Source organism: Macaca nemestrina, chromosome 2 (assembly GCF_043159975.1).
Source record: "Macaca nemestrina isolate mMacNem1 chromosome 2, mMacNem.hap1, whole genome shotgun sequence".
Taxonomy (NCBI): domain Eukaryota; kingdom Metazoa; phylum Chordata; class Mammalia; order Primates; family Cercopithecidae; genus Macaca; species Macaca nemestrina.
Window position 1 is genome coordinate 23,802,804 of NC_092126.1, and position 27,098 is coordinate 23,829,901.

The 27,098-nt window shown below is 42.4% G+C and overlaps 1 protein-coding gene across 17 annotated transcripts in view; it reads left to right on the top strand.

Annotated features, from left to right (window-relative positions):
• Positions 1 to 27,098, top strand: part of LOC105488927 (thyroid hormone receptor beta) — a 381,615-nt gene that overhangs the window by 244,490 nt on the left and 110,027 nt on the right. The window contains exon 4 of one of the 17 annotated variants that reach the window (XM_071090813.1): positions 5,438 to 5,594. The exons of the other annotated variants lie outside the window; for them this stretch is intronic. The gene's annotated coding sequence lies outside the window, so the exon portion shown is untranslated. The remainder of the gene's footprint in view (positions 1 to 5,437; positions 5,595 to 27,098) is intronic. 17 annotated transcript variants of the gene reach the window in all.

A 27,098-nucleotide genomic window follows, 5' to 3' on the forward strand; every position in this document is an offset into this window, starting at 1 on the left:
GCCCAGCTAATTTGATTTTAAAAATGTTGTAGAGATGAGGTCTCACTGTGTTGCCCAGGCTACTCTTGAACTTTTGGCCTCCAGCAATCCTCCTGCCTCTGCCTCCCAAAGTGCTGGGATTACAGGCTTGAGTTACCATGCCCGGCACTTCGTACATTTCAATGCTATCTTACTTGGAGCATAATGTATGGTTATATCTATTTTCTACCTGATAAATAATCTTAAGGCAGACGGAGACTGAAACATTGCACCAACAGGCAGTCAATACTACCTCCGAGCTATGAGAAGATCTCAAAGTTGGAGACTTCTCAAGGGGTCCAGGGAGTTGGTGACAGGTATACCTGCGAGTTAGCCAAGAACAAATGCATCTAATGCTAGGATGTTTTGTTAATTAGGAAAAGTGATATGAGGATATATGTACTTGATCTTTTAATTTCTTCTTTCTGGATTTTGTTTCTTCTAGCTGTGAATTTTGTGTAAAAAAAACAACAGTCATGTCTTATTTGTGTGCCCAGCAACTAACACAGTGCTTTGCCGTCACCTTTGGTTGATACTCTGGTACTAGGTTGGTGCAAAAGTAACCGCAGTTTCTGCCATCAAAAGTAATGGCGAAGATTATATCACTCTAAGAGTTTAATTCTTCATGCTGCCATGTGAAAATACTAGCAAAAACAGCAATTACTTTTGCCCCAGCCTAATAGCAGTCGTGAATAAATGAATGAGTGAAGTAGCAAAATATGAAATATGTGTTGCAGACCAGGGTAATTAGCACAGACATTTGTCCCACCTCTCTGTCCAAACATGCCACTCCTTATAGGGCAGACTGTTGAGTTCTATATTCTTTCAAAATTTTTCGTAGACTCACTCCTGGAGCCAGCTCACAATGTACTAAGTATTCCTACTGAATGTGTACAGATTTCTTGTTTACTTTATGAACCCAACTGAGAAGGTATAACAGATATACCAGAGATGGGAGCCTGTGGCCTTAGCCATTGATTGTTTAATTTCTGGGTCAGAGGTAAGCAGCCCTTGCCAGAGTGATCCAGTCCCAAAGTAGAAGGAACAAGTAAGTGTCTTGTGATGTAGCAAGGTTATATTGCTCTAAGAGTTTAATTCTTCATAATGCCATGTGAAAATACTGGAGAACAAGGATGGGTTTAAAATAATTATTATCTTAAATCATTGGAAGTATAAGGGTGAAAAGATCAGAAAGAATATGCCAAAGTATCAGTAGTTAACTCTAGGATGGGTTTTAATTCTTTTCTCCTTTATACTTTCTGTTTTCAAACATTTCCAAGGTGATCAGGAATCATTCTTATGCAAAAAAAATAATAATTTTTAAAAGTTTGATCCTTTGAAGCCTTCTACCCTACTATCCTTTGGATTAGATCTTATCATTTCTCACACAGCTCTTTGCTGGAAATAATTTCTCACGCTTAGCAGAAACAGATTTGAATTACGTCAATGGTGTTGTTTCTGCTACTGCACTTTTGCAAGTGTATCACTGACATGCAACGGTCAGGATCCAGAGAGGAAACAAAATCACACTAGGTAATTCAAACAGAAGGATTTAGTTCAGGGAATTGGTTGTTATATAGGAATTGGAGCACTAAAAGAGCAAAAAGGAACACTGAGGTAACCCAGTTGCAAGAAGTAGCTGTCACCATGAGTTGGGAAACAAAAAGAGGAGATGACATTAGTAGGATCTAAGAACTTAGGAGAGCAGTCCTGTGGAGCTGGTGCTTGGACCACTAAGAAAGGAAGCCAACCAGCTGCTGCTAGAACCTCTGAGGGAAATGTAGAAAGAGACCCATACTCCAGTCAACAGCGACTACTGGAGGATGCTCCTGGGGCATGAAAAAGGAAGGGAAGGAAGTTCCTTCTCCTCACCTTCCAGTCCTCTACCAGTGAGTAGAAAACCCTCTGGCAAGGGACTCTGGGAAATAGCCACATCCCAGCCCCAGCATCACAGAACAGAGCAAAGAAGGGTGGATCTGGAGCTGAGGGACAACAGGTAACAAACTAGCACCCACCTTTTGGGTCAAAAACTCAGTAGTTTTATAAATGGCAGCTAGCCAGCTTTATTCATTGTACTATTCCAAACCTTTCCTTTAAACAACTACGGATGTCCTAAATTTCCAGATATCTCTTGGCTTTTCGAGAAAAGGATATTTTCTTTATTAGAGGAGTATTCATTTGTAATCCCTTTAGAAATGTCTCCAGCAGCATCAATACAGGATTGAGCCTGATAGCTCAATGCATGGAGTTGGGGTTTAAGGGCAGTTCATTTGTACACACTCCTACCCAATTCGTATACTGTTAGGGTTCATTCTTATGAATTTGACCTCAAAGTAATAGGAATAATATCCTCAATCAAATGGAGCACTGATTATTAATAGAAGTTCTAATTTTCTGAGAAACCACATAACCTTTACTGAACTCAGAAATGTCTCATATCCAACAAGAAATGTTTTCCTGCCACTTAAATAACGTGTCTAACTGATACACAGTTGGCCATGTGAGAAAGTTCCAGACTCATCAAGAGTAAACTTTTCAAATAATTGGTTTCAGCCTGGCCAAATCCTGTGCTTTGTATATTAAAATTTTAGTTGCTTTTGATATTCTAAGCTATGAACTTTATTTTTGAAGTATATATATCCCATAGATGTGATTTTTGCTTGTAGAAAAATTGTAGAAAATTCTTAGGGCCTTTCATTCAGAAAAGATGGAAGCTCTAATTCTTCACAAGGAAGCTGGGATTCGGGGTCAGGAGGCATCATTTTGGGTCCTGACTTCCCCATATACCAGTGTTTATCTTTAGACATTTAACGTCTGAGCCTCAGCTTCCTCATCTGTAAAAGAGAAAATAAAATGAGGTTGTAAGCATCAAATGAAAAAATACTGTGTAAAAAGGCAATATAAATGCATGTAATCATTATTATTCTTGCAAGATGCAGTCAAGTGTAGTGATTTAGAGCATAAACGATTTGCTTCCTGTCTCTCCCACTTTAAAATTTTTGCAGTTTTGGGCAAGGGCGTCACATCTCTTAACTTTAGTTCCCCAACTGTAAAATGTGGATGGTACCACCTACATCATATGTTGGTAATACGAGTAATGAGAGTAATAAAGGAGGCAGCAGAATCCCTGGCAGTTTCCCTAGAACTTACCAGAACCCTTTAGAACAAAGCAAGCACTCAACAAATGTTAGCTGCTATTGCTATTATTGCCTTTATTGTTATCATCATTACTATCCTTACTTTTTAGGAAACTGTGCACACATTTGTAAGATGTATGGTGATTAAGATATTTACTCATCATAAAGAAGTATTGTTATTTTCTTTTTTCTGTACTGAATTTCATGGAACACAACAAATAGAAACTCTTTACATTTGTTGTAGAATTCTACTCTAAAGCCAAGATCCACGTTTTGCCTAGCTGGCCTTTGCCATGGAGCTGAGAAGTGACTCCAGAAACACATTCAAGCATTTCATGTGGGATCCACAATATTTCTTTAGCATTTTTGAAACAGGTTAATTCCTCTTTCTCTGGTAATCTTTGTTTTCAGATTACATGAATTTTTTTTCTGAAAAATGAAATGGTTCATGTTTGTTTATAGTAAGTAAAATCAACAATACAAATTGATGACCAAGATCCACTGTCTTTCCTTTTCATATACAAAAATTAGTCATTAAGTGGGCCTTGTTTATGATAAACATTTTCTTGACTCTAGAGATGGTACAACTGACGCATCCCAAATGACACCTGTAAAAACTATCATTTTGGGATCAAAACTATATTTTTGAGGGAAAGTAAAGTTGTGAAAATATTCTTTTAAATATTCTCTCACTGGGAAAGCATTAGTTGAAGTCCCAACAGAGACGTCAAATGGTTCCTATTCATTGTTGCAGAATTGCTGAAAAGAGTCAGTTATACAAATGCTGCTGCCCCAAGAGGACTGGGTTATCCTCTCATTAAATCTCTTCTACACAGTATCATGCTAGAGAATAGAAATCCCACCCTTTCCTAATGTTACCAGCTATTATGTAAGAAATCATTTCACACCAACAAATATCAATACCGTGCCCTTTTCAAAAACTGCAACCCTACAACCAGTGCATGAAGTAAATCAAGTTCTGAGCAGGCAGCAGTGGCACTCAGTGAGTGTTCCACTGCCTTCTTTCTTGACACCCCCATGAAAGGAACACACTTCACATGCCAGCTCTTCTCTTGTTGTGTAACAAAATGACCAGGACCCTATGGAATTAGGTCTCTAGTACCCGATACTCAGTTCTCCAGAACCTTGGATTAACTATGCATAACAATAACAACTCACATTTACTGAGCACCTACTATGTGCAAGGTACTATCCTAAGCCCTTTTCTTGCATGAACTCATTTAATTCCCACAACATCTCTGTAAGGGACATGCTATCTTTGGGGACACATGTACAAATGAAATTAAAACAAGCTGATGTAGCTATTCTGTCCAAGCATCCAGATTGCATGATCAGAATGATACCAACCCAATAAACTATACTTTACATAACCCACATTATGAAAGACCCTCTGTTTTGTTTTATTTTGTTTTGTTTTGTGACAGAGTCTCGCTCTGTTGCTCAGCCTGGAGTGCAGTGCCACTATCTCAGCTCACTGCAACCTCTGCCTCCCAGGTTCAAGTGATTCTCCTGCCTCAGCCTCCCAAGTCGCTGGGATTACAGGCATGCGCCACCACACTCGGCTAATTTTTGTATTTTTAGTAGAGATGGGGTTTCACCATATTGGCCAGGCTGGTCTCAAACTCCTGACCTCAAGTGATCTGCCCGCCTCGGCCTCCCAAAGTGCTGGGATTATAAGTATGACCCACCACACCTGACCAGGCCCTCAGTTTATAGCTGGATCTTGACAGAGAAAAACTGGCATGGTCCCTATGCAGGGAGGCATGGTAACCTGTGGAGTGTCCATGTTTTGTAAAGTTGGGTTTTTTGTTATTCTTTCTCTTCCACACACACTCATGGCCCTCTGCACTTCTGACAGAGTACAAATACAGCCTCCCCTAATTAGAATTGTTTGTGCACATCCTGTCTCCTCTGCCAGTCAATATCTGTCAGAAGGAAAGGGGTGGGGCTTAGTCATCTCTGCGCCCATCATGGCACCCAGCTGAGTGATGTGCACCTTGCAGGTGGGAAGCAGAATGGCTCAGCAGTTAAAAGCATTTGTTGTGGGTTGGCAGTCTAACTCTTCCCCTTGCCAGCTGGGTGACAAGGGACAAGTTTCTCAGTCCTCTGGCCCTCTGTTTCATCAATGAGCAGAAAACTTATCCATTCCTTCAAACATTCTGATTATTGATGGCATAGTGACTGTGTCCTCCTCAGTTCTCCAGACGCACAGCAGCAGTCCCCAAGAGTCTTCTCATATCACCACGTTGCTCACATCTTAGGGATTCCCGAAAGAGAAGGTTGAAGCCAGGACTCTGGATAGCCTCCTGACCTTTGTTCAAACGACCTTTTGTGCACTGGTGGGCGTGTGTCAAGATTTTGAGCAGAGAAACAGGCAGAAGAGCAGAAAGAAAGCTTCCCCCTTCACAGCTTAACAAGGTATGCTGTCAAGCTCCCAGAAGAGGGAGAATGGTCTTCATTGAGTTGTAACCATGCATCATTTTCATTGCAATGTGCTGTTATTGTTCCATATATATTATTAGATAACCATAACATCAGTGAGTTCTCCGGAGGAAGATTCACAGGGCTGCTAGCTAAGCAACATCTCAGTTCACTGCCACAGACGCTTTGAGCTCTGTTTGTGCGGGGCAATTGCCCATCAGTAGGCACTGATGTTCAAAAGTGTTAAAGTTCATTGTAAGTTCAAAAGTGTCAAAGTTCAGTTTCATACAAAGTAGCTGTTTGTTTTCCAAAACTGCCCTGGAGGCCTAGAAAAGACTGCAGAATTTTGATAGATGTGGAAATTATTAAGGAAAGCCATTTAATCCAAATAAATTGCTCTTGAGGTAGGCCTTGATCAAGAAGTTTCAGTTACATTTCTCTACCAATAAATAGATTTCTCTGGTAGCAAATGAGAGATATGGAAGCTTCTCTCTCACGCCTAATTCAAAACTCAAGCCAGAGAAAATCCATATGCCTGACCAGAAATAATAAGAGCCTACTTCTTTTTCAGGTCGTATGATGCTTCAGTTAGGTGTGTATTTTTAACAGTTTTATTGAGACATAATTTATATAACAAAGTTTATCTATTGAAAATACATAGTTCAGTGGATTTTGGTGTATTTACAGCCATTTATGTACTGCCGTCACCACAATCTCCTTTTAGGATACCTTCATCCACCCCAAAAGGAGCCCTTGTATCCATGAGCAGTCACTCCCCATCCTTAAACCAATCCCCCACTCCCACCAGCCTGCCCTAGCTGAGCACTCATCCGCTTCCTGTCTCTAGAGTGTGCCTTTTTTTTTTTTTTAACCTAGACATTGCCTGGCAACTCCTCATAATTAGAATTTAATAAGTGTTTCCTCAAAATCTGTCATTTTTGAGGAAATTTATCTCCTTTTGTGTCACTGAGCCTGCCTTCCTCCATTCAGTACGTATCCCTAGCACCCCCAACAAGGGTGGTCTCCATTTAACAAGTATTTACTAAGGGCCTGCTATGAGCTACACACTGTGTTAGCACTTGGGGTCATCAGTAAACAGAACGAAAAAGATCCCTGTCCCCATAGAGCTGACTTCCTAGCAGAGGGAGACAAAACAGTCAAAACAGCAGCAGCAAAGCACAGAAGTAAAATGTACAGCATGTTAAAAGACGCTAAGTACTACGGCAAAGAGAGACAGGAGAGGAAGATGAGGGGTATTGGGAAGTGCAGTGCCCAGGGAAGGGGCAGGTGACAGCACTGGGATGTTCAAATAGGCATCCCTGAGAAGTTCGGGTGTTCAACCCTTAATGGAGGTGAGGGAGGGACCCAATCAGGTGTTGCAGGCATGAGCATTTCAGACAAGGAAAAATCCTGACACAAAAGGCCCTCTTGCAGGGGCCACATATGACATGTTTGAGGAATAGGAAGGAGTTGGTGAAGCTGAAACTGGGAGAGGAGAGACAGAGAGACAGATGTCGCAGATCCTTGGGGGAGCCAGTGGGATTGTGAGCAGAGGGGTGGCAGCAGCGGAATCGTATTCTAACTGTTGGAATGCCATTTTAAGCAGAGATGAGGAGGGGCAAGGGCAGTTGCAGGAGACCCCTGGATACTACTTTAGAGGCTACTTTAGGGCCTCTAAACCTAAGTGGCTCTCAACCTTGGCTGCGCGTCAGAATCACCCAGGCCGCTTTACACACTGAGGCCTGAGCTGCAAACACTAATTGGCCTGGAGTGCACCTGGGCACTGGGATTTTTTTTTTTTTTTTTTCCCCCAAAGATGCGCAGGTGATTTTGATGTGCAAGCCAGGTTGACCATAGAGCTTTCAGAGCACTAAGTAGTCCCCCTGGTTTGACTTTGCGGCTAGGAAACAAAAACCCCACAGATGACCCCACTTGCTCATTGGCAAAGCTGTGCTGAGAGGCAGCCAAAGATCTTGCTGCTATAGCAGTGGCAGGACTGGTGCTGCAGACAGTGTGCAAACTGGGATGGGTCTGGCTGGAGCCCACCTGGATCATCAGACCTTGAGGTCAATCTCATTCTTTGGCTGGATCCAAACACGAGCCTCTGAATGTGAGAGCGGGGCTTTCTCTCTTCACCTAAGAAAGGGCTTATTGTAACGTATCAGGGCAGAAGAGGAGGATAAGGCTTGAACCTCTAGAAGAGGGTATGTGATTCACTCAACAAACAGTGTTTAAGAATAATAGTGACAGTGTGCCAGGCATTGTGCAAGGAGCAGCTGAGAAAAAAAAATAAGGTTTAACTGTCCTTGCCCAAGCCAAATGGCTCAAAGTGAGCACCGTCTAATATTTCAAAATGTGTTATTTGTGGGAAGGCTTTAAATAAGCCACAGGGGAGGGGGGATTCTTCAGTTGCATATCTGAGCTGCTGGCATTTCTAATTCAGAGGGATGAATAGAACATTATTGTGTCGCATCGGCACAAGTACAGCAGGAAAAAAAAAAAAAATGCTTGGAGCCGTGAGCCGAACATGAATCAGCAATCTGGTTCTATTGTTCGGAAAATAATCACCATGCTGGGAGTATGGAATTTAAGAATCATGCAAAAATGCCCTTCCCCCCCCAGCAGGAAACAGACATTGGCTAAAACATGCCATCTTGTTTTTGGCTTCCTGAGCTGAAAAGAATGTAAAAATCTTGGAGAGGATTTAGGGAAAGCTGATTTGTAAATATGGAAAATACAACCCATAAGAAATGGGAGAGAATTGAGACCCAGTGTTGGCAACCTCTCAGAGGTGGCACGCCAAGGGGATGTTTATTCACTCTTGTGCGCAGGCAGTACAGCTGCCCTAGCTTCAAGAAATAACTAATGTTTTTTGAGTTCCTACTATGCACCCATCACTGTGCTAACTTGTTGGGGGAGGAAGGAGGGTGGTCCCCACCTTTTGAAGACCTTCTAATTTGTGGCGGTGGGCAGGGGAGTGCACCAAAACTATAAAGCGGTAGTTCTCAAACTCAAGCATGCATTGGAAACACAGGCCCCAAACCCCACCTTCAGAGTTTATAACCCATGAGGTCTGGGATACAGGCCAAGCATCTGCATTGCTCTCTTGTTCCCCAGTGATCTGATTCTGCTGTCTGCACACTTTGAGAACCCTGCTCTAAGAAAATAAAGACAAGGGGCAGGCGAGGAGGGTTCAGTATAGAAGTCCACTAGAAAGGTGCACTTGGTTTGTTGGTGCAATAGCAGGTACCCCTTTTTGGATCTGTTCTCTAGCACCTAGCTAATGAGTTTTAATTGGCCATGTGCTTTGGATAAGCCACACTGGCCATGACTGCCACCATCCAAGGAAGGGTAACAAGAGGCACAAGAATAGATTTCTCTGTAGGCCTGAGGATGTTGAGCCGGACATAATACAGTGAGACATACACATGTGGGCTCGCAGTGGCAGAGCAAATGGCTGTAGGGTTAAGAGGTGACAGTAGGGTGACCTGTCTCCACGCTCAAACTCAAGCACTTCTCCCGTGAGCAGAAGGTGTCAACGGAATCACCTGAGTGGCCTTTTCTAAGTACACATTATTGGGCCCAGGCCTGGAGATAGTGAGCAAAGCTCCTCAGATGATTCTGCTGTGAAAACCCCTCCTTGAGAACTGAGAACACCTTTCTGCATCCTTTGTGGTTGTGCCCATACTTACAAGTAAGCAGAGTGCAAAGCCAATCTTTTGGAAAATACAAAATAAAAGCGCCCAATTGGTACAGTCCCCTTCCCATTGTGCCACATTGCCATTTTGTTGCCACAGGACTTGAGTGTCCCAAATTCAGCTGTGCCCATTTAAAATGCAAGTGGCCCTCAGTGGGCACAGTCCACCAACAGAACTGGATGTGTTGGCCAGAGTAAGCTGCCGTTCACTGGAAATGTTCTAGAGAAGGCTAACCATGTGCAGGTCAGGATGGAGAGGTGGGGGTGCCTGCCATGTGTTGAGTGAGTATAGCCTACCAGGATGGCTCCTTAGTTCCTCCAACATGTTCTTAAATGGATCAGGCTGGTGGTTCTCAACATGTGGGCCCTGGAAAGTATGTCCAGATCACCTAGGAACTTGTTAGAAATGCAAACTCTTAGGCCACCCCCAAACTAACTGAATCAGAAACTCTGGGAATGGAGCCCAGCAGTTGGTTTTAACAAGCCCTTCACATGCTCACCAAAGTTTGAAAGACACTAGTTTGGCTTACGCTATAGGTAGCTCCTTGCTACCTGTAAGTCAGAAGCAGAACAGAACTGGAATGCAGGCAACCGGTCATGTATTCATCTATTGAGGTATTCATACAACTCTTCCAACATGTTGAACATCTTGTGCTTATTTGTGTGATTTTTACCTAAGAATGTGAAGTGTTCAGTATGTAGCCAGCTTCTCAGCTATGGTTGGCATCCGTGTAATTCCCAGTGATAATCTGACCTATTGCATCCTCTTCTCAGATGATATAAGGGCTGTGTTCTTTTACTTTTTAGGTTCTTTGTCATAGCCTCCGCATATGATGTGGGCTCAGTAAACTACTGAATAATAACTAAGCCTGATTTATTCCCAGGGCTGCCTTAAATCCTGCTAAGACTTCACTCTGTGTCTCTTTCTCATATTCTCCATGCCACAGTGGTAAGCCAGGCCGACTCACTCGGCTGTATGAAACTTTTAAATGGCACCTTTAGGTGAAATATTGTGGCCATGGTCTCACAAAGAGTGAGGGGTGAAAGGAGATAATGCAAATCACACTTTTAGACTTTTCACTGATTTTCAAAGCTTTTACAGCCATGGTTCCCAAAATCTGTACCGGAGCACCTTGGGTACCACAGCAACCCCACAGAAATACAGTGGGATGTTTTTAATTTTTGAGAGAAACCCAGAAACAACTGTCAGACACCATGCAAATCCAACTATCAAGCTGTTTGGATCTCATAACTTCATAAACAGGGCATTTAAGTATTTCTTTTGACCAAGGGTCACTGTAAAAATTATTACTGAAACACTAAGCGTGGCATACACTGAGAAAGTTGGGAATTTCTGTTACAGCATGACTGCCCCCAAGTATAGTTTAACTGCACACGTTCTGCATGTGCACACAACTGTACACAACTGCATGGCAGGCTCATGCATTCAAGCCATCGCATTGCAGGAAATACACATTCTGAGGTTAAATATTAGCAGGGGAGAAGCTAAAAGAAAATGAGAACGATTAGCATCTTTGAGGGGCTTCTTTCCTTTATAACCTTCCTACCCAGATCTACCCATCCCAGCTCCCTGACACAACCCTTAACCAAGGCTCCTGTGATTTTTCAAAATAATAATAATAATGATAGAGGCTGAGACAGGAGAATTGCTTGAGGCTAGGAGTTTGAGACCAGCCTGGGCAACATAGCAAGACTCCATCAAATAATAATAATGATGACCTAAATTCTCATTTAGTGTTCCAAATAGGATGGATTAACTCTTGCAGATTTGAACTAATAATTGCTCTGGTGCATTCCTGAAAATCACCTTTGATACACACTGTTGAAAGACAAATTCAGGCTGTGTGTGCTATACCATGCACCTGACACCTTACAGAAAACCACTGGAATTTCTGATAAAGAGCCAACAGAACCTTTACCAAGCAGAATCAAACAAAAACCTAATGTGTGACTGAATGCAGTGGCTCATGCCTGTAATCCCAGCACTTTCGGAGGCCGAGATGGGCAGATCACTTGAGGCCAAGAGTTCAAGACCAGCCTGGCCAACATGGTGAAACCGTGGCTCTACTAAAAATACAAAACTTAGCCAGGCATGGTGGCTTGTGCCTATAATTTCAACTACTCAGGGGACTGAGATAGGAGAATTGCTTGAACCCAGGAGAAAGAGGTTGCTGTGAGGTGAGATCATGCCACTGCACTCTAGCCTGGGTGACAGAGCGAGACTCTGTCTCAAAAAAAAAAAAAAAAAAGAAAAGAAAAGAAAAAAGGAACCTAATGCGTGAGAATGGAGACAAAGTTTCTGAAGTCAATTTCTGCAAGAGCTTTGCAATGTAGCGCCATGTCCCCTGACCCCCATTTGACATTGAAGAAGTAGTGAACAGTTATAACTATATTTATTAGGATAATTTTATCTTCATCTTCAAGGGAATTTTAGGAGCACAGCAGTCTCGTAACACCCCATTTAGGAAGATTATTATTTTTATCCCAGGGATAAAAATCTGAAGGAGCTCACTGCAGATTCCAGAGGCAGCAGAGCACTGACTCAGACTGAGAGACACTGTCTCGCTGGGACAAGATTGAATTTTCTTTTAAATTTCAGATGATACTATCAAGTGATCAAGTACTAGAGTCTTTTCTTATGATGCCATCCAGGGTTGCGGGAGGGAGTGGATTGCTTGTTACTGTCTTACTCGTTATCAAACTCTTTTTAAAAATCAATAATAAATCCTTTGCTGCAGTCTTAATGTTTTATTTTCACATTCTTGTTTGTTGTTTTTCATGCATGTGTCTCAGTGAGTCACCTAACCACAATTACATATTCTGATATCTGGTGGTTTTGCATGGTACCCTCATTCCTTAGGAATTAATTTCCCTGACATGATGAATGTGTTTCCAGTCCGTTCATCTCTCTCTCTCTCACACACACACACACACACACAGCCTTTCTTTAGCAGGGAGAAGTTACCCTACTCTCCACCAGGTGTCACTAGAGTCAGTTTTAACAGCATGCTTTGGCCAAAGGGGCATCTGTCGAAGTGTTTTCCTGCTGTCAGACGTTTCCTCAAACTACCTCTGGGCTGCCCTCTTAAGAGACCATCTTCCATTTCTCAGGAGTGTTCAGAGATGATAGGCCACCTGTAGAGAAAGACAGCCATAAGGAAACTGCACTATAAACAGCAGGTGGCCAAGCTGGTCCTTTCAAGTTGGTCTCATAAAACTTTTACTGGCTGTTTTCTTCTTTACTTTTATATCACTACCTTATTTGGCTTAAAAGTGTTCCATGTTTCACTCAATGTGACAATAAATTAGATGTAGTTGATGCTTTTAGATTTGCAGGGGGCTATGTTTGTTTAAGGCCCACTCCACCTCTACCACTGCTGCCCTAGTCCTCAACACAGGAATCAGATTTTACTCTGCTTGTAGCCCCAGAACCCAGCAGGGAAGGGTGTAGAATACTACCGTCGATTAAGGGCGCACGTCTCACTTAACCCAATGTCTCCTTTGAGATGTACGGCCTTATTCCCATTTTGGGAATGGTTACTCCTGACTCAGTATCCCATAGTTAAGTGGCGAGGCCGATGCTCTTTGCAACATGCCATGGTGACTTTGCCTGGGAGAGAGGTAGAAAAGGAGAGGCGAAGGTGAAGAGAGAGAAGAGGACGATGATTTGGCCTGGATGTTGACTAACATAAAGAGTAGAGTGAACTCTAGAGTGAGACTGTTGAACTTGAATTGAGAGAGTGGGTGGAGTGGAAGTAAAAGTGAATTATTTTACTAAGAACAGAAAGAAATATCAGCGACAGCAAATGAAGCTCAGTTTCAATCACAGACCCTGGTTGAATTATCTCCCTTCCTGAAGTCAAAACACTTACAGAGACTGCCTGAAAATCTGAAAATGAAAAGTATAGCTTTGCCATTCAACAGTCATTTGCTAAAGTCTGTTATGTGGGGCGTGAGTCTCCTGCCACACCCAATGGAGAGACTCTGACTGCCTTCCCCTCCAAGAGGTGACCCACTCAGATTAATACCTGGGCTACGGGACTGACAGAGCTTTCACTAGTTTTCCACACTTTTACTAACTCAGAGTCTTATGTTCCTCTCTAGCCTCATGCCCAGTCTAACTACACTAGCTTTTCATATGTTTTCTCTTACTGATTTTTTGATACTACATTCCCAAATAGGGTTAGTTTTACTGAATACAAAAGGTGGATCACAGCGTGGTATGATTTGAAAACACCTTGCCTCTGTTCTCCTATTTGAGTTCTTAACTGATTCCTATCATGAGAAATTCAACCATTATTTATTCACTTCATTGGGTCCTAGATTTAATATTAAAATGCAAAGGCCTCGGAGAAGGACAGCTGGGGCTGCACTTAGGATGCTATAGACTTGGGAACAAATTTATTTCTGTGTCCAAACTTTCTTACTCCCCATAACAAGGTTAAATGAACATGCAAAGTAACCTTGAGAGGGAAAAAATTTTTTCACAAAAGGTAAAATTCAGCCTTGCAAGAGGAGAATGGTGGGTGAAGGAGAAGCAATTTCACCTCCTTTTAATCTTGGTGATGACGGCATCTGGGGAGATGGACTCTGTATTGTTCTTGAGTCTTTAAATGACCTCAGGGAGCCTTGAAGTTAGACCAGGCAAGAGCTTCAGTCCCCCATGCCTGTGGGATGATTGAGGCTGGCCAGGAGATGAGGAGATCATAATAATGATGCCTATAACAATAAAGAAGTCTCCCAATACATTACATTTGTGTCCTCCTTTTAAATTTACAGGCATTTTCCAATTCCTTTTGTCCTCAGCATAACCCTGAGAGGGCAGGAATTGTGATTTATCTTTACAAATGAGGCCTGGAGAGTTAAAGGAACTTGTCCATGATCCCCAAACTACTAAACTGAGACCCAAAGCCATCTGGAATGATGCCCAGACCAGGAGCCTTTCCCCCATACCTGGGATTGGACTTGTTCTTTAAAATATTTCCCAAATGACAGGGTCAAAGGTTTGATGTATAGCTCTCCCTCTCCTCCTGTGAGGGGGAAGAGGAAAAGAAGGGGAAACTCCACTTTTACCCCTAAGAGATCCGCAGCCTCACTGCCCTCCTAGCATGGGGTGCAGACCACCTGGGGGGACAGCCATTTGCATTTATTCAGCTGTGCTTCCAGATGCCACAGACAGAGCTGTGAGAAGGCTCAAGTGGGGACAGGGTGGGGCGAGGGGCTCAGCCCCATCCCATGAACTCCAGTCATGCCCAGCACCCCACAATACCAAGTAAACTTCATAAAAATAATTGCTTGCTACCTAAACACAACTTCAAGACACATCCCCAAGCTATGCCCCCCTCTTACACGGCAACTTCTTAGGAAATCTAGCGCATCACCTCAATGCCAGGTGAGAAGATGGATGTGTCCTTCTCTGAAGGTCTTCCCAGTTTTAATGGTCTCAGGCTAGGGTATGTAATAACATAACACTCAGGGGTCTGACCTTTTAAAATGAACCAAGAGAATTTCTAATGAAGGTTCCCCAACCCACAGCCCCCAACCCAGTTAGTCATGGCTTCCTTGGGCTGCCCATGAACCACCTGCCGAAGTATTAACAGATGAGCCCTGTTACATCTCATCATCTGATACATCAGTCTGCATGACACTCTGCTACCCGTCCTCCTGAGACAGCCACAGAGAAGAAAAACTAAGGAAGACAGTTTGAAAAGGCCACAGACCCCTCTCCTCTGAAAAGGTTGATGATGAGCTGTGAGGGGAAGCATGTTTTGATTCAGTGCACAGGTTGGATAAACAATGACTCACTAGGTCTATGTGGAAAGAGTTTTCATGGAGTAATTTTTACAGACGCCCCTTCAGTGCTGTAGTTTCGATACAGAGAAAGGAAACGCAAGGGGACAAAGTTGTGTGGTCAGGGCAAGGGCGCTGGAGTTCTACAAGAAGGAGTTCAGGTGTTCTCTCTGGCACTGGTCTAGCCTTGTGACCTTGAATACTGAGACAGGAAAGTGCTGGGTAGGTGCAAAAACAAAAGCAATTAGAAGTAATGGCAAAAACAGCAATTGCTTTTGCATCAACCTAATAGCAATGATCCCACTCAAAGAGGTGCCACCAAAGGGTGAGCCTCCCAAGCAGGCCTCCTCCACACTGCAGCAGGGCTGCCTTTCTCACACCAGATCACTGCCTGAAGACTTTCCAGGGCTCCCCGTTTTTCATGGGATAAAGCCCAAGTTCCACAGCAATTCTTTCAAGACCATTCACCATCTGGCCTGAAACTGCATTTGCAGCGTCATTCATAGTCACTTCCTGCCCCGCTCCTACAATCACATACCGTTTGCTCTTTTGGTGCTTCTGAGCCATGCTTTTCATTCCCTGCCTGGAAAAAAATCCCAGCTCATTTTTCCAAAGCCAAACTCAAGTATCACCATTGGGTTCCCTCATACAGGTGTAATTAATCACAGTCTCTTCAGTGCCTTCAAACACATCTTTTATCCCTCTTGTTCAGCTCTTCTGTCCCTGAGTTACAGGTTGGTTCTTCACCTAAGCCTTGCAGGAGTGGGCTCCATGAGTAATTCATCTTGAATGATCTAAAGCCTGAGTTGGTGTCCCATGATGGGGTTAATGGGACAGCCCTATACCAGATCCTTGGGTTGATGGATTCCTCTTCAGCCTCCAGGCTTGTTTTTAGAAACTCATCTTCCACCCACAAAGGAATCTACTGCTTGTAGGTTCTCTTCTCTTTGCTCCCAACCAAAAATAGCTCTTGTGTCTCCTTTTCATTCTATTCACTAGATCACATTTACATCAACTTACATCTTTTCCATTAGCGATCTGCATTTTAAGATTGATCAAGTCCATAGCCAAAGCTTAATATGGCAGCCGTGAGTAGATTTTGCACCTGTGAAGTATCTGTGAACCCTCTGAAAATATATACCAAATCACTTGCCCATTTTTCAAGGGGAGGGGCAAGTGATATAATTAAATGGAAATGAAATTTTTCATTACATTTCTTGAGGAGAGCACGCTCCCTAATAGCTGAGATCACTCAGCTAAAGAATGAAGCTTTAGGCAAAAGACTCTGTCTGACAGCTTTGAAGAGAGCAGTGGATCTCCCAACACGGAGGTTGAGATCTGAGAAGGGACAGACTCCCTGCTCAAGTGGGTCCCTGACCCCTGAGTAGCCTAACTGGGAGACATCCCCCACTAGGGGCAGTCTGACACCCCACACCTCACAGGGTGGAGTACACCCCTGAGAGGAAGCTTCCAAAGCAAGAATCAGACAGGTACACTCGCTGTTCAGAAATATTCTATCTTCTGCAGCCTCTGCTGCTGATACCCAGGCAAACAGGATCTGGAGTGGACCTCAAGCAATCTCCAACAGACCTACAGCTGAGGGTCCTGACTGTTAGAAGGAAAACTATCAAACAGGAAGGACACCTACACCAAAACCCCATCAGTATATCACCATCATCAAAGACCAGAGGCAGATAAAACCACAAAGATGGGGAAAAAGCAGGGCAGAAAAGCTGGAAATTCAAAAAATAAGAGCGCATCTCCCCCGGCAAAGGAGCGCAGCTCATCGCCAGCAACGGATCAAAGCTGGACGGAGAATGACTTTGACGAGATGAGAGAAGAAGGCTTCAGTCCATCAAATTTCTCAGAGCTAAAGGAGGAATTACGTACCCAGCACAAAGAAACTAAAAATCTTGAAAAAAAAGTGGAAGAATTGATGGCTAGAGTAATTAATGCAGAGAAGGTCATAAACGAAATGAAAGAGATGAAAACCATGACACGAGAAATACGTGACAAATGCACAAGCTTCAGTAACCGACTCGATCAACTGGAAGAAAGAGTATCTGCGATTGAGGATCAAATGAATGAAATGAAGCGAGAAGAGAAACCAAAAGAAAAAAGAAGAAAAAGAAATGAACAAAGCCTGCAAGAAGTATGGGATTATGTAAAAAGACCAAATCTACGTCCGATTGGGGTGCCTGAAAGTGAGGGGGAAAATGGAACCAAGTTGGAAAACACTCTTCAGGATATCATCCAGGAGAACTTCCCCAACCTAGTAGGGCAGGCCAACATTCAAATCCAGGAAATACAGAGAACGCCACAAAGATACTCCTCGAGAAGAGCAACTCCAAGACACATAATTGCCAGATTCACCAAAGTTGAAATGAAGGAAAAAATCTTAAGGGCAGCCAGAGAGAAAGGTCAGGTTACCCACAAAGGGAAGCCCATCAGACTAACAGCAGATCTCTCGGCAGAAACTCTCCAAGCCAGAAGAGAGTGGGGGCCAATAGTCAACATTCTTAAAGAAAAGAATTTTAAACCCAGAATTTCATATCCAGCCAAACTAAGTTTCATAAGTGAAGGAGAAATAAAATCCTTTACAGATAAGCAAATGCTTAGAGATTTTGTCACCACTAGACCTGCCTTACAAGAGACCCTGAAGGAAGCACTCAACATGGAAAGGAACAACCGGTACCAGCCATTGCAAAAACATGCCAAAATGTAAAGACCATCAAGGCTAGGAAGAAACTGCATCAACTAACGAGCAAAATAACCAGTTAATATCATAATGGCAGGATCAAGTTCACACATAACAATCTTAACCTTAAATGTAAATGGACTAAATGCTCCAATTAAAAGACACAGACTGGCAAACTGGATAAAGAGTCAAGACCCATCAGTCTGCTGTATTCAGGAGACCCATCTCACACGCAGAGACATACATAGGCTCAAAATAAAGGGAGGGAGGAAGATTTACCAAGCAAATGGAGAACAAAAAACAGCGGGGGTTGCAATACTAGTCTCTGATAAAACAGACTTTAAACCATCAAAGATCAAAAGAGACAAAGAAGGCCATTACATAATGGTAAAGGGATCAATTCAACAGGAAGAGCTAACTATCCTAAATATATATGCACCCAATACAGGAGCACCCAGATTCATAAAGCAAGTCCTTAGAGACTTACAAAGAGACTTAGACTCCCATACAATAATAATGGGAGACTTCAACACTCCACTGTCAACATTAGACAGATCAACGAGACAGAAAGTTAACAAGGATATCCAGGAATTGAACTCATCTCTGCAGCAAGCAGACCTAATAGACATCTATAGAACTCTCCACCCCAAATCAACAGAATATACATTCTTCTCAGCACCACATCGTACTTACTCCAAAATCGACCACGAAATTGGAAGTAAAGCACTCCTCAGCAAATGTACAAGAACAGAAATTATAACAAACTGTCTCTCAGACCACAGTGCAATCAAACTAGAACTCAGGACTAAGAAACTCAATCAAAACCGCTCAACTACATGGAAACTGAACAACCTGCTCCTGAATGACTACTGGGTACATAACGAAATGAAGGCAGAAATAAAGATGTTCTTTGAAACCAATGAGAACAAAGATACAACATACCAGAATCTCTGGGACACATTTAAAGCAGTGTGTAGAGGGAAATTTATAGCACTAAATGCCCACAAGAGAAAGCAGGAAAGATCTAAAATTGACACTCTAACATCGCAATTAAAAGAACTAGAGAAGCAAGAGCAAACACATTCGAAAGCTAGCAGAAGGCTAGAAATAACTAAGATCAGAGCAGAACTGAAGGAGATAGAGACACAAAAAACTCTCCAAAAAATCAATGAATCCAGGAGTTGGTTTTTTGAAAAGATCAACAAAATTGACAGACCACTAGCCAGACTAATAAAGAAGAAAAGAGAGAAGAATCAAATCGACGCAATTAAAAATGATAAAGGGGATATCACCACCGACCCCACAGAAATACAAACTACCATCAGAGAATACTATAAACACCTCTACGCAAATAAACTGGAAAATCTAGAAGAAATGGATAATTTCCTGGACACTTACACTCTTCCAAGACTAAACCAGGAAGAAGTTGAATCCCTGAATAGACCAATAGCAGGCTCTGAAATGGAGGCAATAATTAATAGCCTACCAACCAAAAAAAGTCCAGGACCAGATGGATTCACAGCTGAATTCTACCAGAGATACAAGGAGGAGTTGGTACCATTCCTTCTGAAACTATTCCAATCAATAGAAAAAGAGGGAATCCTCCCTAACTCATTTTATGAGGCCAACATCATCCTGATACCAAAGCCTGGCAGAGACACAACAAAAAAAGAGAATTTTAGACCAATATCCCTGATGAACATCGATGCAAAAATCCTCAATAAAATACTGGCAAACCGGATTCAGCAACACATCAAAAAGCTTATCCACCATGATCAAGTGGGCTTCATCCCTGGGATGCAAGGCTGGTTCAACATTCGCAAATCAATAAACATAATCCAGCATATAAACAGAACCAAAGACAAGAACCACATGATTATCTCAATAGATGCAGAAAAGGCTTTTGACAAAATTCAACAGCCCTTCATGCTAAAAACGCTCAATAAATTCGGTATTGATGGAACGTACCTCAAAATAATAAGAGCTATTTATGACAAACCCACAGCCAATATCATACTGAATGGGCAAAAACTGGAAAAATTCCCTTTGAAAACTGGCACAAGACAGGGATGCCCTCTCTCACCACTCCTATTCAACATAGTGTTGGAAGTTCTGGCTAGGGCAATTAGGCAAGAGAAAGAAATCAAGGGTATTCAGTTAGGAAAAGAAGAAGTCAAACTGTCCCTGTTTGCAGATGACATGATTGTATATTTAGAAAACCCCATTGTCTCAGCCCAAAATCTCCTTAAGCTGATAAGCAACTTCAGCAAAGTCTCAGGATACAAAATTAATGTGCAAAAATCACAAGCATTCTTATACACCAGTAACAGACAAACAGAGAGCCAAATCAGGAATGAACTTCCATTCACAATTGCTTCAAAGAGAATAAAATACCTAGGAATCCAACTTACAAGGGATGTAAAGGACCTCTTCAAGGAGAACTACAAACCACAGCTCAGTGAAATCAAAGAGGACACAAACAAATGGAAGAACATACCATGCTCATGGATAGGAAGAATCAATATTGTGAAAATGGCCATACTGCCCAAGGTAATTTATAGATTCAATGCCATCCCCATCAAGCTACCAATGAGTTTCTTCACAGAATTGGAAAAAACTGCTTTAAAGTTCATATGGAACCCAAAAAGAGCCCGCATCTCCAAGACAATCCTAAGTCAAAAGAACAAAGCTGGAGGCATCACGCTACCTGACTTCAAACTATACTACAAGGCTACAGTAACCAAAACAGCATGGTACTGGTACCAAAACAGAGATATAGACCAATGGAACAGAACAGAGTCCTCAGAAATAATACCACACATCTACAGCCATCTGATCTTTGACAAACCTGAGAGAAACAAGAAATGGAGAAAGGATTCCATATTTAATAAATGGTGCTGGGAAAATTGGCTAGCCATAAGTAGAAAGCTGAAACTGGATCCTTTCCTTACTCCTTATACGAAAATTAATTCAAGATGGATTAGAGACTTAAATGTTAGACCTAATACCATAAAAATCCTAGAGGAAAACCTAGGTAGTACCATTCAGGACATAGGCATGGGCAAAGACTTCATGTCTAAAACACCAAAAGCAACGGCAGCAAAAGCCAAAATTGACAAATGGGATCTCATTAAACTAAAGAGCTTCTGCACAGCAAAAGAAACTACCATCAGAGTGAACAGGCAACCTACAGAATGGGAGAAAATTTTTGCAATCTACTCATCTGACAAAGGGCTAATATCCAGAACCTACAAAGAACTCAAACACATTTACAAGAAAAAAACAAACAACCCCATCCAAAAGTGGGCAAAGGATATGAACAGACATTTCTCAAAAGAAGACATTCATACAGCCAACAGACACATGAAAAAATGCTCATCATCACTGGCCATCAGAGAAATGCAAATCAAAACCACAATGAGATACCATCTCACACCAGTTAGAATGGCGATCATTAAAAAGTCAGGAAACAACAGGTGCTGGAGAGGATGTGGAGAAATAGGAACACTTTTACACTGTTGGTGGGATTGTAAACTAGTTCAACCATTATGGAAAACAGTATGGCGATTCCTCAAGGATCTAGAACTAGATGTACCATATGACCCAGCCATCCCATTACTGGGTATATACCCAAAGGATTGTAAATCATGCTGCTATAAAGACACATGCACACGTATGTTTATTGCAGCACTATTCACAATAGCAAAGACTTGGAATCAACCCAAATGTCCATCAGTGACAGATTGGATTAAGAAAATGTGGCACATATACACCATGGAATACTATGCAGCCATCAAAAAGGATGAGTTTGTGTCCTTTGTAGGGACATGGATGCAGCTGGAAACCATCATTCTTAGCAAACTATCACAAGAACAGAAAGCCAAACACCGCATGTTCTCACTCATAGGTGGGAACTGAACAATGAGATCACTTGGACTCAGGAAGGGGAACATCACACACAGGGGCCTATCATGGGGAGGGGGTAGGGGGGAGGGATTGCATTGGGAGTTATACCTGATGTAAATGACGAGTTGATGGGTGCAGCACACCAACATGGCACAAGTATACATATGTAACAAACCTGCACGTTATGCACATGTACCCTACAACTTAAAGTATAATAATAATAAATTTTTAAAAAAATGGAAAAAAAAAAAAAAAAAGAATGAAGCTTTAAAGGAGAATTTGAAGGGAGTGAGGGACATGGAACAGGATTTTAGCTTGTCCCTGGAGCCATTTCATATACACGGCGCCTACTTTATTGCAGCTTAAAGACCCAGGTCTTCTCAAGAGAGGCTTAACATGCCCTGAGAGCAAAAAGCAGTGCAAGGTAAGGAGACTGTGTTCTTCTGTGTGGCCGCCCCAGCCTATGAGACATGTATCTTCTTAGATGTCAGGTAGGGCAGGGAAAGGCCCCTCAGTAGTCTCCAAGCATCTCTCCACCGTCCTCTGTCCACTGAACATGCCTGCACTCTCTTCCACGTGACAGCTTCTCAGATATTTGAAGACCACTGTCTACCCCTCATGTGACTCTTCCCTTTTCTAGGTTTCCTTCAATGTTTCCGTAAGATATGTTTTCCATTGGCCAGGATATTGTACATGAGACATCCCTCTTAAAATGTAGCAGCCCACATGTGGTCTGACCAATGTCCTACAGGCTCGCTCTTTCTTTCTTTCTTTCTTTCTTTCTTTCTTTCTTTCTTTCTTTCTTTCTTTCTTTCTTTCTTTCTTTCTTTCTTTCTTTCTTTTTCTTTCTTCTTTCTCTTTCTTCTTTCTTTCTTTTTCTTTCTCTTTCTTTCTTTCTTCCTTCTTCTTATCTTTTCTTTCTTTCTTTCCTTTTTTTTTGAGACAAGGTCTCACTATGTTGCCCAGGCTGGTGTCAAACTCCTGGGCTCAAGCAGTCTTCCCACCTTGGCATCCCAAGTAGCTAAGAGTATCAAGTGCATGCCACAGTGCCCAGCTATATTTCTGTCCATGCCGCCCAAGATGCTGTTAGAGTAATTAGCAGCAGCCACAGTTCACAGTGTGGCATGGAGCCCAAGGCCTTCCACAGTCCCTGGACCTATTTACTAAGTGCTGATAATAATTCCATTTACTTTTCAGTTTCAGAGGATTCAATAATAACTTTACCATCATTTGTATTTTTAAAATACAAACACATTTTATGTGTTTGAGAGGTGAATGCTTTTCTACTCTTCCAATGAGTGGAATGAGCTTTATTTAAGGGACACAGCACTGGGCTGAGAACGGGTAGAACTGGCAGAGGAAGGCTCCACCTGTATGATTCTCAGCACCACCCCTTGGCACATGGCATCTGTGACTTTTATTTTTAGCTGTTCCTTCCCAACCAGCTTATAAAATGGATTGTAAATTCCTTGAGGGCAGAGAGCCTCCAATCTTAACCTGTCTGCATCTGTGGTGTTTATCCCAGTGTTAAATGCTCCTATCACATTCTTCACAAGTCTTGTTTCTACCTCCTAAATGTCACTTAAACACCTAGCCCTCTCACCATCTCCACCACCTCCACTCAAACTCCAGCACCTTTTTCTCTCTTCTGGACCTTCCGTGGCCTGACCAGTCTGCTCTCCACCCACGAGCTGCTGGAAAGCTTTCAAAACACACATTGGGTCACATCACACCCCTGCTTAAAACCTGCGTAACGTAAAGGCACCACCCAGTTTTTCTGTATGAAGCTCATTCCTTTCAGAGTAGTCCATGGGCCTTAGGAGCACAAGGATGAGAACAAAGAGTTAAATCATAACCTGAGGAGAAGTCTATTTAAAAGAAGGGCCGAAAGGCCTGGGGTCACCTCCACTCAAAATCCTCCCCAAATAAGCCCAAGTAGAAATAACCTTTCCTTCTCTCATGGCCCCAGTCCACTCTGAAGAGACATGTAGGGTGAAACCTGTATACATGTTTGCACTTATTTGGTGCAATTCTCTCCTTCTGTTAGTTTAGAAGCTGCTTGTGGACAGGCCACGGTGTTGTCTTTGAATAAAACCTAGGCCATTGCCTGAACAGAGTAGCCTCAACCAAGGTCTCACGATAACCAAACAAATGAATGACCCATGTCAAAGGAATATCCTCCACTTGGGTAGCACTTGCCTAGAAGACTAAATGGAATGGCGTTTCCCTTCCCCTGGTGCTGAACTGTTGAAGTGGTGAAAGGACCATCGACTTTGAAGGGCCGTGGTACACCGACCCGCACTGGATCTAACTGAAAACACTTCCCTGACCAGAGAGAAACAGGGCATGTTTTAATGAATGACACACAGGTGCTAGGTATCAATCCTTCATTAGCATAGCCACCCCGTTCTAACCCATCAAGTCCTTGACCCTTCCTCCTCCCTGACCTACAAAGCCCTTTGCTGTGCTTGTTTCCTTCCTGGCAAGTAAAGAAACTCAGCTTGCTTTACTTTTAAGTTCTTTTGGACTTTGTTTTCTCCTTTGATCCCATGATTTGCTGGTGAGCTCCAGGCCTCTGCCATGGCTGTGGAAAGGGCCATCTTGGGATTCCCCTCCTCAATACAGAGCACTTTACCAACACTCACCACATAGGATAGGAGACCAGGAAGGGAGGCCCAGGGACACCTGCCTTCTCTGAGGGATTGTTAGAAGCTTTACTGGAATTACATTGAAAACTCTAGAACTCACTGAAGGAAAATGGTAGTAAATACTACTAAATACTAAATAATACCAAAATACTACAGTAAAAGTAACACTAGTATACTATTAATATTATTAGTAATACTATTTCTGTTATATAGTAATAGTAACACTAAAATACTAAAGTACTAAATTGTACTATGGTTGAAGGAAAATAGTACTAAAAAGAAAACATTAGTACCAAATTTTGTGGTGATAACACTTTTTAAAGTCTTAATAAGAATTAAGATTTTTTTCCCTGTTCCTAGGTGCTTTCTGCCCCACACACAATAATTGCCTGTAGTTCATATGCCTTTTCAATTGGAATTTTGAAAATGAAGATATTTTTAACTGATGATATCATAAGGACATAACTGGGATTTTATAGCTTTGCCTTCTAGACAATAAAAAGCATACAAAACTGTGCTGACATGTTTGTATTAATGTTGTATCTTAATATTATCAGTCAGGATTCTTTTGGTTGCAAGTGACAGAAACCTAAGTCAAACCAGCTTATTGTAAAAAGGGTAATATTTTACTGAGAGCATCCAAGGAAGGACTGAGTAGCCAAATCCCTGGAGGGGCAGAAGAGGACACAGCTGGGCCTCAGGAGGAGCTGAGAGGCACCACAGCTTTCTCCTTCCACTTTAGGCTCTCTGTGAATGTCAGATGGATCCTCTCTGTCACCTTCAAATGGACTTTTTCCAGGTGGCTGAGAGATATGGTCTCAGTTTTAGAATTTTAACTTCTGATAAATTCTGTCCCTAGAGAGGATCTAGATAAAATCTCTCTGTCTCTCCCTCACTCCCTCCCTTTCTTTCATCCTGAAAAATCATCTTATTAGTCCACTTCAAGTCTTGAGCCAGTTTGGCCAGAGGTGGGGCACTATGGTGGGGCACAGTCCAAGCCAAGTTCCTCCACCTCTTTAGAATATTCAGGAGTGGTAGCACGTGAAAACGTGGCAGCTTCTGTGGGTTGGGAGGGGGAGGTTAATGGCAGCGCAGTTTCTAAGAGGAGCAACAGGGTCAGGACCCGCAATACTGTAGATACGACCTGTGCTCTCACCTAAGGCATCTCAGAACCTGATGCCTCTCACTCAAAACGCTGCTGGACAGGTGAATAAGGATGGGACAAAGGGCTTGTGGTAGAGATCCTTGACGAGCTAATCTGAGGCAAGAGTGCATTTTCCTAGCAGTGAATACTCATCCCCTGCATCGGATGCCAATTTGGCAGCTTACACTTTGCTATGTCAACTTCATTAATCTTATTTTATTTAGTTGTTCAACATATATTGTTGAGTACCTGTTATGTATCTGACATTCTGCTCAGTGTAGAAGATATAAACATGAGAAAGGAAGTGTCTGCCATAAAGAGATTACAGTTGGTGGGAAAGGCAGCCATGTAAACATGTAATTTCCACAGAATGGGACAAGAAGTATGATCGAGGTTTGAAGTCATTGCTGCAGCATTAGATGTGGAGACAGAGCATGAATGGCTATGTATAAATCTGTGTTGAAAACATAATCCACACACTTCCTCTGCCTCCTCCTTCTTCTTCTCCAACCAGTTATTTAACAAGATTATTCCTCCGTTTCATGTGCACAGTGCACTGTAGATTACCCAGCACTTCCACTCACATCATCTTCAAACCTCAGAAATACCAGCCTTGTGAAATAAGCAGAACAAGTATCAGTTCCTCATCTTATACTGGAGAAATCGTGTTTCCAGTGCTTTGAAATTACTTCTGATCCCACAGCTGGTAGTATATGACAACGTTGGACCTCAAGCCCATACCTCAGGCTTCAGTGCTATTCCTAAGCCAACATGCTACCACCATCTACCACTGGCCAGAGAACACACTCCAGAAAAAGAAACCTAATCCTAATCTGTCTCCAGCAATATGCTGAAGGGCTGTGACCCAGGTTCATCACCGGCCAGTGTCCATCTGTGTCATCCGTCTGTGTGCGGCCTTCCTCAGCATTCTTCCCTGGGTCAGGGCACCTCTGGTCACTGACACGCACCAGGCCTCCATCCCCAGCCTGAGGGCCAAGTCTCTCTGTTGCTCTTGGATCTCATTAAGGTAGTGGTGAGCGGAGGAGTTCAGTTCTGATGAGGAGAAGTCATAAATGGGCAGATGAGAATATGGATTCAGTTCTCCAGGGCAGTGTGTCTATGACTTTAAAGTGCACATGAATCACCTGGGGATCTTGTCCAAATGCAGATTCTGACTAAGAGAGTGCCCAAATTTTCTATTTCTCACAAGCTCTCAGGCAATCCCGAGACTGCTGGCCCACAGACCACACCTGGAGAAGCAAGATCTAGATTAGAGATGTTAATACATCTTACATCTTAGCCACTCTTGGGATAAACAGCATATCAGTGGGCTGGTAGCTTTCTTAAAAAGCCGAGATGGAAAAATTTGACCTTAAAAAAAAAATTTATTTTTAAAACATGTTTATAGAAGGAACCCTGAGATGAAAATTAAGAGGTCTTACAAATTTACACATATCACATAGCCCACCTGTGCTTCAATGTCCCCAGTTCTGAGTTGAGAGTAACAAATATTGCTTCAAGGTAATTAATGCATATGATACTGTTTGGAACAAAACCATTATGGAAAATGCAGATTGTAATCTGTGATTTTTTTTTT